An 11,551-nucleotide genomic window follows, 5' to 3' on the forward strand; every position below is an offset into this window, starting at 1 on the left:
CAGCTGTCTGATGGCGCACAATAACGTAAAGGGGGAGGGTTAGAGAGCTGCTTGGGGGGGTCAGGGAGGTTGGGGGCTAAGGTGGGATCCTACACCGCAGAATATGTTGGGGTTTTGAAAATAAATAAATAAAAAGATACCTTTTATTTTAGTACTGGCAGACTTTCTGCCAGTACTTAAGATGGCGGGGACAATTGTGGGGTGGGGGAGGGAAGAGAGCTGTTTGGGAAGGATCAGGGGGTAGGATGTTTCAGGTGGGAGGCTGATCTTTACACTAAAGCTAAAATTAACCCTACAAGCTACCTAATTAACCCCTTCACTGCTGGGCATAATACAAGTGTGGTGCGCAGCGGCTTTTAGCGGCCTTCTAATTGCCAAAAAGCAACGCCAAAGCCATATATGTCTGCTATTTCTAAACAAAGGGGATCCCAGAGAAGCATTTACAACCATTTGTGCCATAATTGCACAAGCTGTTTGTAAATAATTTCAGCGAGAAACCTAAAGTGTGTGAAAACATTTGTGAAAAAAAGTGAAAAAAAAGTTAGTCTTTTATTTGATCGCATATGGCGGTGAAATGGTGGCATGAAATATACTAAAATAGGCCTAGATCAATACTTTGGGTTGTCTTCTAAAAAAAAAATATATACATGTCAAGGGATATTCAGGGATTCCAGACAGATATCAGTGTTCCAATGTAACTATAGCTTATTTTGAAAAAAAGTGGTTTGGAAATAGCAAAGTGCTACTTGTATTTATTACCCTATAACTTGGAAAGAACATGTAAACATTGGGTATTTCTAAACTCAGGACAAAATTTAGAAACTATTTAGCATGGGTGTTTTTTGGTGGTTGTAGATATGTAACACATTTTGGGGGTCAAAGTTAGAAAAAGTGTGTGTTTTTGCATTTTTTCATCATATTTTATAAAAAAAATTATAGTAGTAGTTAAGATATGATGAAAATAATGGTATCTTTAGAAAGTCCATTTAATGGCGAGAAAAACAGTATATAATATGTGTGGGTACAGTAAAAATGAGTAAGAGGAAAATGACAGCTAAACACAAACTCCGCAGAAATGAAAAAATATCCTTGGTCCCAAACGGTCAGAAAATGAAAAAGTGCTGTGGTCCTTAAGGGGTTAAGAAAGCTTTCATGCAGAATTATTTCATGAATCGGTTTTCTTTATTTTTTTTTATAAATTTTCGCTCTGTTTCCCATTCTCTCAAGCCTGTTTTTTATATCATATATAGGGGCATGGATATAAATTTGCAGAATTAATATTTAAAAAAAAAATAAAAATTTTTTTGCAATTATGTCTCAAACTGATTTGAGCTGCCTGAACACGTATCTACCAAAGCTAAGTGTGTTTGTTGTAAAAAGCTGATCTAAATTCTTCAGCTCAATTATGTGGCTCTTGATTTGATGATGCTGATAATATATCTATGAGTATAAATGCACCCACTGCTATTCCATCTCAGTCTAATGTACATAACATTCCTGCAGAAATGAAAGATTTTATTGCTGTGACTATAGAGAAGGCAATGACTGCTATTCCGCCTTCAAATAAATGTAAAAGGGTTTGTAACATTTTCCTAAACCTAGTGAATTAAGTTCTGACTTTCAGCATACTGATGTATTCTCTACTGATGGGGTTTCCTCTGATTCAGAGGATGCCATGTCAGAGACAGATATAGACAAACCATCTTTTTTATTTAAGATAGAATATATTCGCTCTCTCTTAAAGGAAGTTTTGTTTACTTTGGGTATTGAGGAGTCTAAATCTGCTGATGATAAAGCTAGTAACTGTCTAAATTCTGCATTTTAGACTACTGTTACTCCTGAAGTATTTCCTATTCCAGACGCTATCTCTAAGGTGATTGCTAAAGAATGGTCTAAGCCTGGTACCTCTTTTAACCCTTCTTCTAGGTTTAAGAAATTGTATCCTTTACCTGTGGCCAATTTTTAGAACTTTGGGAAACAGTTCCTAAAGTTGTTGGGGCAATTTCCACTCTTGCCAAACATACTACTATTCCTAAGAAAGACAGTACTTCTTTTTAAGGATCCTTTAGATAGGAAGCTTGGATCTTATCTAAGAAGAGCATATTTACATACTGACTATATTCTTAGACCTGTTATATCTATGGCTGATGTTGCTGTTGTCTTTATTTTTTGGTTGGACAGTTTAGCACAGCAGTTGTCTTCAGATTCTGAATTATCTAACATTTATTGTTTTACTTCAACATGCAAATCATTTTATTTGTGATGGTATATTTGTTGTTATGAAGATCAATGTCAAATCCATGTCTTTAGCCATTTTAACTAGAAGAGCTTTATGGCTTAAATTTTGGAATGCTGACATGGTGTCTAAAACTAGATTATTATCTCTCTCTTTTCAAGGTAAAAATCTTTTTGGTTCACAATTGGATTCTATTACCTCCACTGTTACTGGGGGTAAGGGAGTTTTTCTGCCCCAAAACAAGAAATCTAAAGGTAAATTTAAAGTTCCCAATCGTTTTTGTTCCTTTCGTCAGTATAGAGAACAGAAAACCACTCCTTCCCCTAAGGTCTCTGTCTCTATTTGGAGACCATCTCCGAATTGGAATAAAAATAAGCCTTATAAGAAACCAAATCCTGCCCCTAAACCTATATGAAGGTGTGGCCCTCAAGCCAGTTCTTCTGTTAGGGGGCAGATTAAAGCAATTTCAAAGAGTTTGGACAGACTATGTAAAAAATCAGTGGATTCAGAATATAATTTCTCAGGGGTATCAAATAGGATTCAGAAGTAGACCTCCCTTGGGAAGATTCTTTCTTACCCATGTACCAAAAAAACCCAGTAAAAGCTCAAGCCTTTCTGAAATGTGTTTCAGATCTAGAACTTTCAGGGTTAATTGTACCAGTCCCACAGCGGGAACAAGGATTGGATTTTTATTCAAATCTATTTATTGTACCAAAGAAGGAAAATTCTTTCAGACCAATTTTGGATCTGAAAACTTTAAATCGTTTTGTAAGAGTCCCAACTTTCAATATGGTGACTATAAGGACTATTCTACCTCTTATTCAGCAAGATCACTTCATGTCTACAATAGACTTACAGGATGCTTATCTTCACATTCCGATTCATCCAGATCACTATAGATTTCTGAGATTATCCTTTCTAAGCAAGCATTACCAAATTGTTGCTCTTCCGTTTGACCTTGCAACAGCACCAAGAATATTCTCAAAAGTTCTAGGTGCCCTCCTATCTGTAATTAAAGAGCAGGGTATTGTGGTGTTTCCTTATTTGGACAATATCTTGGTACTAGCTCAATCTTTTCATTTAGTAGAATCTCACACGAAACAACGTCTGTTGTTTCTTCAAAGAAATGGTTGGAGGATCAATTTACCAAAGAGTTTCTAGATTCCTCAGACAAAGGTAACCTTTCTAGGTTTACAGATAGATTCAGTGTTCATGACTCTATCCCTAACAGAAATGAGACAATTTAGATTGGTTTCAACTTGTCTAAACCTTCAGTCTCTATGATTCCCTTCAGTGGTTATGTGTATGGAAGTTTTAGGTCCATGATTGCAGCATCAGACGCAATCCCTTTTGCTCGTTTTCATATGAGACCTCTACAGCTTTGCATGTTGCACCAATGGTGCAGGGATTATACTTGGATATCACAACTGATACTTAAATCCCAACACTCAACTCTCTCTGACTTGGTGGTTGAACCATCACCTTATTGTTAAAGGGGCCTCCTTTGTTCGTCCTACCTGGACTGTGATCACAACAGATGCAAGTCTCTGTTACGAACCAAGCCTTCAGACTAAAAAGAAAAGGTCTGGAAAGCATTCCAACCGATAGGGCCATGGGGGGGATTTGAACCTGTGGCTCTGAGTCTTCTATCCTCTTTGCTTGTGTGTTGAGCCACAGCCAGTTTTAGCAGTATGGGGATTTTAAATGCAACATCATGCAACTTAAAAGATCTGCCAAATGTGCATTTGCCTAATTGTATTTTCACCTGTGCAAAACACAAGTGCTCTTAATTTTGGATATACTCTGAGCCAATCCTGTGCAAATCCTCCCTATTTAAGGGTAGCTGTTAGGCTGCACATTGTCTTCAAATTGTTTCTGTTTTGTCACAAGCCAGAACCTGTTTCCTGTACTTTAGTACCTACTTGGAGGAAGACTTCACCTTTGAATCTGCTACACTGTTTACAAGTTCGTTTTCTGCCTTGTGCAGTTATTCCAGCAGAGGGACTTTACCTTTGAACCTGCTACCTGTTTACAAGTTTATTTCCTGCCTTGTGCAAAATCCTGCACTTCAGTTATTACCAGGAAAATACTTTCCTTTTGAATCTGCATCTCTGCTTACTTGTTTGTTCCTTTCCACTCCTGGCGTATGTGGACATAACATACCTGAATAGTACATATTTAAAATACCCTGCAAGTATATGCTAATTTGAAGTATATTGTTATTTAAATAAATCTGTTATCTTTTCAATCTATATGGCTTCTACTAATCTTCATTTAAAGCAACTCTTCCAGACAATGACGCTCTAACAAAATATCCTGAGACAGAACATGACAGTCTCACAGGTTGGGGAGCTGTCTGGGGGTCTCTGACAGCACAAAAAGTTTGGAATCCTCGAGAGGTGAGGTTACTAAACAATATTAGAACTCTGTGCTATTTTCAGAGCTCTTCAGGCTCAACCTCTATTAAAGAGAGAATCGTATATTCGGTTTCAAACAGACAATGTCACAACAGTGGCATATGTCAATAATCAAGGGGGGCTCGCAGTCCCCTAGCAATTAAAGAAGTATCTCTAATACATTACATTGGGCGGAATCCAACTCTTGTCTAATCACTGCGATTCATATACTAGGTGTAGACAATTATCTCAGCCGTCAAACTCTACATCTGGGGGAGTGGTCTCTCAATCCTGCTATTTTTGAACAAAGGGGATCTCAGAGAAGCATTTACAACAATATGTGCCATAATTGCACAAGCTGTTTGTAAATAATTTCAGTGAGAAACCTAAAGTTTGTGAAAAAGTGAACATTTTTTTTATTTTATCACATTTGGCGGTGAAATGGTGGCATGAAATATACTAAAATGGGCCTAGATCAATACTTTGAGTTGTCTACTAAAAAAAAATATTTACATGTGAAGGGTTATTCAGGGATTCCTGACAGATATCAGTGTTAAAATGTAACATGCAAATTTAAAAAAATAAAAAAATAAAAATGGTTTGCAAATAGCAAAGTGCTACTTGGATTTATTGCCCTATAACTTACAAAAAAAGCAAAGCACATGTAAACATTGGGTATTTCTAAACCCAGGACAAAATTTAGAAACTATTTAGCATGGGTGTTTTTTGGTGGTTGTAGATATGTAACAGATTTTAGGGGTCAAAGTTAGAAAAAGTGTGTTTTTTTCCATTTTTTCCTCATATTTTATATTTTTTTAAATAGTAAATTATAAGATATGATTAAAATAATGGTATCTTTAGAAATTCCATTTAATGACAAGAAAACTGTATATAAAATGTGTGGGTACAGTAAATGAGTAAGAAGAAAATTACAGCTAAACACAAACACCGCAAAAAAAGTAAACATAGCCCTGGTCCCAAACGGTCAACAAATAGAAAAGTGCTCTGGCCACTAAGGGGTTAAAAAAACAACTTTATGGGCTATATAAATAGATCATCTACAAAACATGTATGCAAAGAAAAAATGAGTGTATAATGTCTCTTTAAGTGCTGGAGGTTTTGAGTAATGCTGTTTACCGGCAAGTGTAAACTTTGAGGAAGCCAGTTTTGGTGTAAAGAACCCTGTTTGCTTATTTGGAGAGACATTAGCCATCACTGTCATAAAAGGGGTATTACACCTGAAATGAAACTACCTGCATATGATTTTTTGTATGTGTGAAATAAAATCACATTAATTGTATCATCTGATTATCTGAAAAGGATTTAGACTTACGTACACAAACAGCTTTGTGTGGCCCTAAAAGTGAGACAGTCTTGATTAAAACAGTGCAACTCAGGTATATTTGAGAGTTGCACAAGACTTTCTGCATAGCCCATATATATCTGGCACCTAAACTTCCCCCACAAACCTAGCCCACCTCCTTTGAATGTTAAATATTGAGATCATATGCTATTCCATTTGTGGGCTTACAAGTGAATATGGTTTTTTTTTTGGTTTTTTTTTCAAGTTATATATGACATTTTTTCAAGTTGTTATACTCTGTTATAATTTAATAGTTTTAAATTTGTTTGTACTCCGATCATACTATTCTCTGTGGTCATTCTTTGGCCATGCCACAGCATACAATATGCCTCAGCACTGTCTACTTTTCTAACCACTATGTACCTCTTCTAAATTGGATAGGGGTAAGGCATAGGGGGACCTCTGGAGCAGACAGATCCACTACCTTGAGAAGTAACTGCAGGCCCCTATAGCCTGGTCCCTTTGGGTCAGAAATGGCCAATTCACTTATTCCCCCTCCCCACTCATGTAAAATGGCTCCACTTGACATTAATCTCACAGAACTGCAAAAGATCTTACCTCTCCCACCAAGAGATCCGCAGCTCTAAATTGGTTCCACAAACTCAAAGGTAGTATATAGAAACTCACTTTGTCACGTTCTCTTCAAAAGTTTGTTATTAACAAACTGGTTCTGTTAGTGAATATCTACAATAAAATTCTCAAAATAAAAATAGGAACTATGGTGATGGGGGGGGTGTCGCAGTGTGGCCTGATATATTGATTGCATGGTATGTGCTCAGTTTCTGCAAAAACTACAGACTGCACAATTCACAATTAAAAGTTTTGAAAACACAACCTTAGTTGATACATGGAGGCTTATACCCTCATATCCAAGGCTGCTTAACTTTTTCTCTGATCCACAAAAAGTGTACTCCAGGTAGAATTACATTTCTATGTAACAGGAGAGCTTACCACTGGCACATCATACAAACATACATTGGCTAACCAGGTCAGTGATACAGCTAAACTTCCATTTGTGTGGAGATTGCATTAGTCCCTCCTACACAATTCTCTTATTCTTGAAAGCGTAACCACTTCTATATAGAAATATTTCAATTTAAATGCCTCAACAACAGAAAACCTGGGCACTGTAAGGGAAGCTCACAAAGCTGTGATGTGTGTGTGTGTGGTCTTTATTCAACAAGCCCTACTTAATAAATCTCGTAATGCTGAGTTTACAGCTTCAAACAGCAGAAAGAACCCATAGGTTACATCTACAAAGGGTAGACTCTAAAGCCAGAGAAACATTGAATTCTCACTTAGAAAAAGAAGCATACAGACAGGCCCTGGTATTCTTTAGTGAAGAGAGCAGGACATTACAGGAAATACTGCTGCCATCTAATGTTCTTGCAAACGCATCACAGTTATAAAACTGATATATTTTTCCAGTCACGTGCACGCTCCTACACCTTCCTAACGGCTTTGAGTCAATGGACTTCTCTCCGATAGCTTCAATGGAACAAGGCAAGGATGCCCACTTTCACCACCATATGGAGGTTTTAGCTACACGTATAAGGCAAAACCAAAGAATCTTGTAGATCACTATTCGACTGAATGAATATAAAGTATTTCTTTATGTGGACGATGCTCTGCTTACCCTTATTCTTTTTATTAAAATGACCAAAAATTGGAGATTCTAAATGTGAACATGAAACACATCAACTTTACTCAACCCCAGTGGCAGAATTTTTTTTCACTTTCTGCGATGAGGTTTTGTTTTTTTAGTTAAAAAATTTCCGCAGATCAGTTTGAAATGAAACAGTTACACAAAATCACCAGCCCCATTGCAATGTGCTGATTAACTGAAGCAATTTTTAAAATGTTATATATTGCAGCAGTTAAAAATTACATTGCAAATTAGCTCTAGAGAAAATTTTAATTTTGTTGAGTTTTTAAAATGTCTTTTGAATATTTTTTTTTCTTTTGGCCTTGGTCTAACACACTGGTTTTCAAACCTGTCCTCAGGCCTCCCTAAAAGACCACATTTTAAAGATATCTGAATTAGAGCACAGGTGAAAATAATCAGCAGATTAGTAAACATGGTTATTTTACCTGCTCTCATTCAAGGTAAACCAGAAAACCTGGCCTGTTGGGGAGGCCTGAGCACAGGTTTGAAAATCAGTGGTCTTACATGACAAAATTATAAGATAAAAATGTATTAATAAAAATGTGCATTGCTCACAAAAATGTCTTGCATTTAAGAGTCACAGCTTTGCAGACCAGGAAAGGCAACAGCACTTTATTCTGGCTGCATTGGGTTAAAGGGATAGTCTACTCCAGAATGTAGATGGTTTAAAAAGATAAATAATCCCTTTATGACTCATTCCCCACTTTTGCATAACAACCACTGTTATATTAAAGGGACATTAAACACTAAATAAATCATTGCTTAAAGGGACACTCACGTCAAAATAAATGTTTTAGTTCCATTATCAAATTTTGCACAGTCTTTTTATATCTACACTTTCTGGGGAACAAGATCCTACTGAGCATGTGCACAAGTTTACAGGGTATACATGTCGGTCACATGATACAATGGGCCTGAAAATGGGAGAACAAATACATTTGTCAGAAATAATATCTAATGCTTATTTGAAATTCAAAATAGGAGTCAAACCATTGTCTTTTTATAATGCACTTGTTAATTAAAGTGAATGTAAACGTTGACGAATGAGTGCCCGGTTTTTAAAAAAACTATTAAAAACAGGGGCACTTTCATTCATGAAAGTTTACATTTCACCGGTTTTGTTAAAATACTTACCTTTTCTTCTTGCAAGCCGGAGCAGCGATTCCGCCCGCCGCTCGGGGGGGAGCCATGATTGGAGGAAGCCAGAATAGTCATTGCTGACGTTTGAAGAGACGAGCGGTGGGCGGGGGAAATCGCTGCTCCGGCTTGCAAGAAGAAAAAGTATTTTAACAAAACTGGTGAAATTTAAACTTTCATGAATGAAAGTGCCTCTGTTTTTAATAGGATTTTTTAACAACCAGGCACTCATTCATGAACGTTTACATTCACTTTAAGCAATTCTACTGCATTGAGTGGTCTTTTAAATGATGTATTCAGAGCAAAGATTAGCCTGAGAATAATTTGCTTATGTATTTTAAAAAGTATATTGTTTAAATATTGAAGAAAAAAATAAAAGGGTAACATTAATGTCCATAAAGCAGTAGGTTCCACCATATTGTAACTTTTCTGCTGAAGCCAATTAGGAATGGTTATAAATGGCTTACTACAGTATGCAAACAATGACTGTGTGGAATATAGCTGTGTCCGCACTTGGAAAGCCCACAATATTCAGAATAAAATTACAGGAAAGGAAAACAAAATAAATAATGAAAGTATATTGCAAAGTTGTTTTACTACATGTAAGTTAAACAATTTATATTAATATCTTGAGTTGTTTAATATCGCTTTAAGATGGAGATGGGTAAAGTCAGTGTGAGCAGATGCCCCGCCTCTTTCCTCCTTTCCTCTTCTACTACTTTGTCTAATTCCCTATATTTACTTCACTATCACCATATTCCCCCTCCTCTATCTCCCTTCCCTTTTCCTCTTTTAGCCGCTCTTATGCTTTTAACTGAGGAGCTGTCTGCCCACTTACCCTTTATATCTGAAGGCCGTTACAACCTATCATCTAATGTGGATAAGAAAGGACTGTTATATGGATAGTCTTCCACCAAAGAAGGGCATTGGGCTTGGCCTACTGCACGGAAGTCACACAGAACCTCAATGTATGGTGACAAAGACTTTCAATGAGTCAAAAGTTAGAGATTGTATTTGACCAATGAGAAATAAATATTGTATAATTTTTTTTAAGTACTTTCAAGTTTTTGGAATCAAATAATTTGTGCTGAATCATTCTTTTTATTTTTCTCAATAAAAATCCCTAAAAATAATAAAAAGGGGAACATTAACCCTTTAAAAAGGGACAGTCTATCCTAGCATGATTCTCAGCATCTAGATAAACGTGTTGTTTATTTCAATTTAGTTCTATTGAATACATGGACATCACATCCTTTCTTTAATGTAATGATCTACCACTCTTCAGGACTGAACACATGAACAAGATTCTATGCTCAGCACCTAATAACTTGACCATTCATGGGACGGTTCGTGTTTAAAACTTAGACATTGAAGCCTGAGAAAGGCAATGCATTTTTGAGCAACTCCTTTTATATGTTCCTGTATTCATTCACAAAAATTGTACTTGAATTTCAATAAAAGAATTTAAACATAAAAAGGGACAGTCTACTTGATTTGTTTTATTGTTTAAAAACATAGATAATGCCCTTACTACCCATTCCCCAGCTTTGCATAAACAACATAGTTATATTAATAATGTTTTATACTCTCTAAGATTGACTGTGGTCCATCTCATATCAGTGCTTTTCTTTAGCTTTTTACAATCTTGCACACAGCCAGACAGTGCTGATTTATGTGTGCCATATAGATAACATTGTGCTCACTCCCATGGAGAATGATAATGGTTATACAAGAACCAGCACTGGCTAAAATGCAAAAAGAATTGAGATAAAGGAGCAGCCTGCACGGGCTTAGATACAGGTAATCAGTATATATATATATATATATATATATATATATATATATATATATATATATATATATATATATACACTGCTCAAAAAAATAAAGGGAACACTTAAACAACACAATGTAACTCCAAGTCAATCACACTTCTGTGAAATCAAACTGTCCACTTAGGAAGCAACACTGAGTGACAATCAATGTCACATGCTGTTGTGCAAATGGGATAGAAAACAGGTGGAAATTATAGGCAATTAGCAAGACACCCCCAATAAAGGAGTAGTTCTGCAGGTGGTGACCACAGACCACTTCTCAGTTCCTATGCTTTCTGGCTGATGTTTTGGTCACTTATGAATGCTGGCTGTGCTTTCACTCTAGTGGTAGCATGAGACGGAGTCTACAACCCACACAAGTGGCTCAGGTAGTGCAGCTCATCCAGGATGGCACATCAATGCGAGCTGTGGCAAGAAGGATTGCTGTGTCTGTCAGCGTAGTGTCCAGAGCATGGAGGCGCTACCAGGAGACAGGCCAGTACATCAGGAGACGTGGAGGAGGCCATAGGAGGGCAACAACCCAGCAGCAGGACCGCTACCTCTGCCTTTGTGCAAGGAGGAACAGAAGGAGCACTGCCAGAGGCCTGCAAAATGACCTCAAACAGGCCACAAATGTGCATGTGTCTGCTCAAACAGTCAGAAACAGACTCCATGGGGGGGGGTATGAGGGCCCGACGTCCACAGGTGGGGGTTGTGCTTACAGCCCAACACCGTGCAAGACGTTTGGCATTTGCCAGAGAACACCAAGATTGGCAAATTCGCCACTGGCGCCCTGTGCTCTTCACAGATGAAAGCAGGTGCACACTGAGCACATTTGACAGACGTGACAGTCTGGAGATGCCGTGGAAAACGTTCTGCTGCCTGCAACATCCTCCAGCATGGCCGGTTTGGCAGTAGGTCAGTAATGGTGTGGGGTGG

Source organism: Bombina bombina, chromosome 6 (genome assembly GCF_027579735.1).
Source record: "Bombina bombina isolate aBomBom1 chromosome 6, aBomBom1.pri, whole genome shotgun sequence".
In the NCBI taxonomy this organism is placed as follows: domain Eukaryota; kingdom Metazoa; phylum Chordata; class Amphibia; order Anura; family Bombinatoridae; genus Bombina; species Bombina bombina.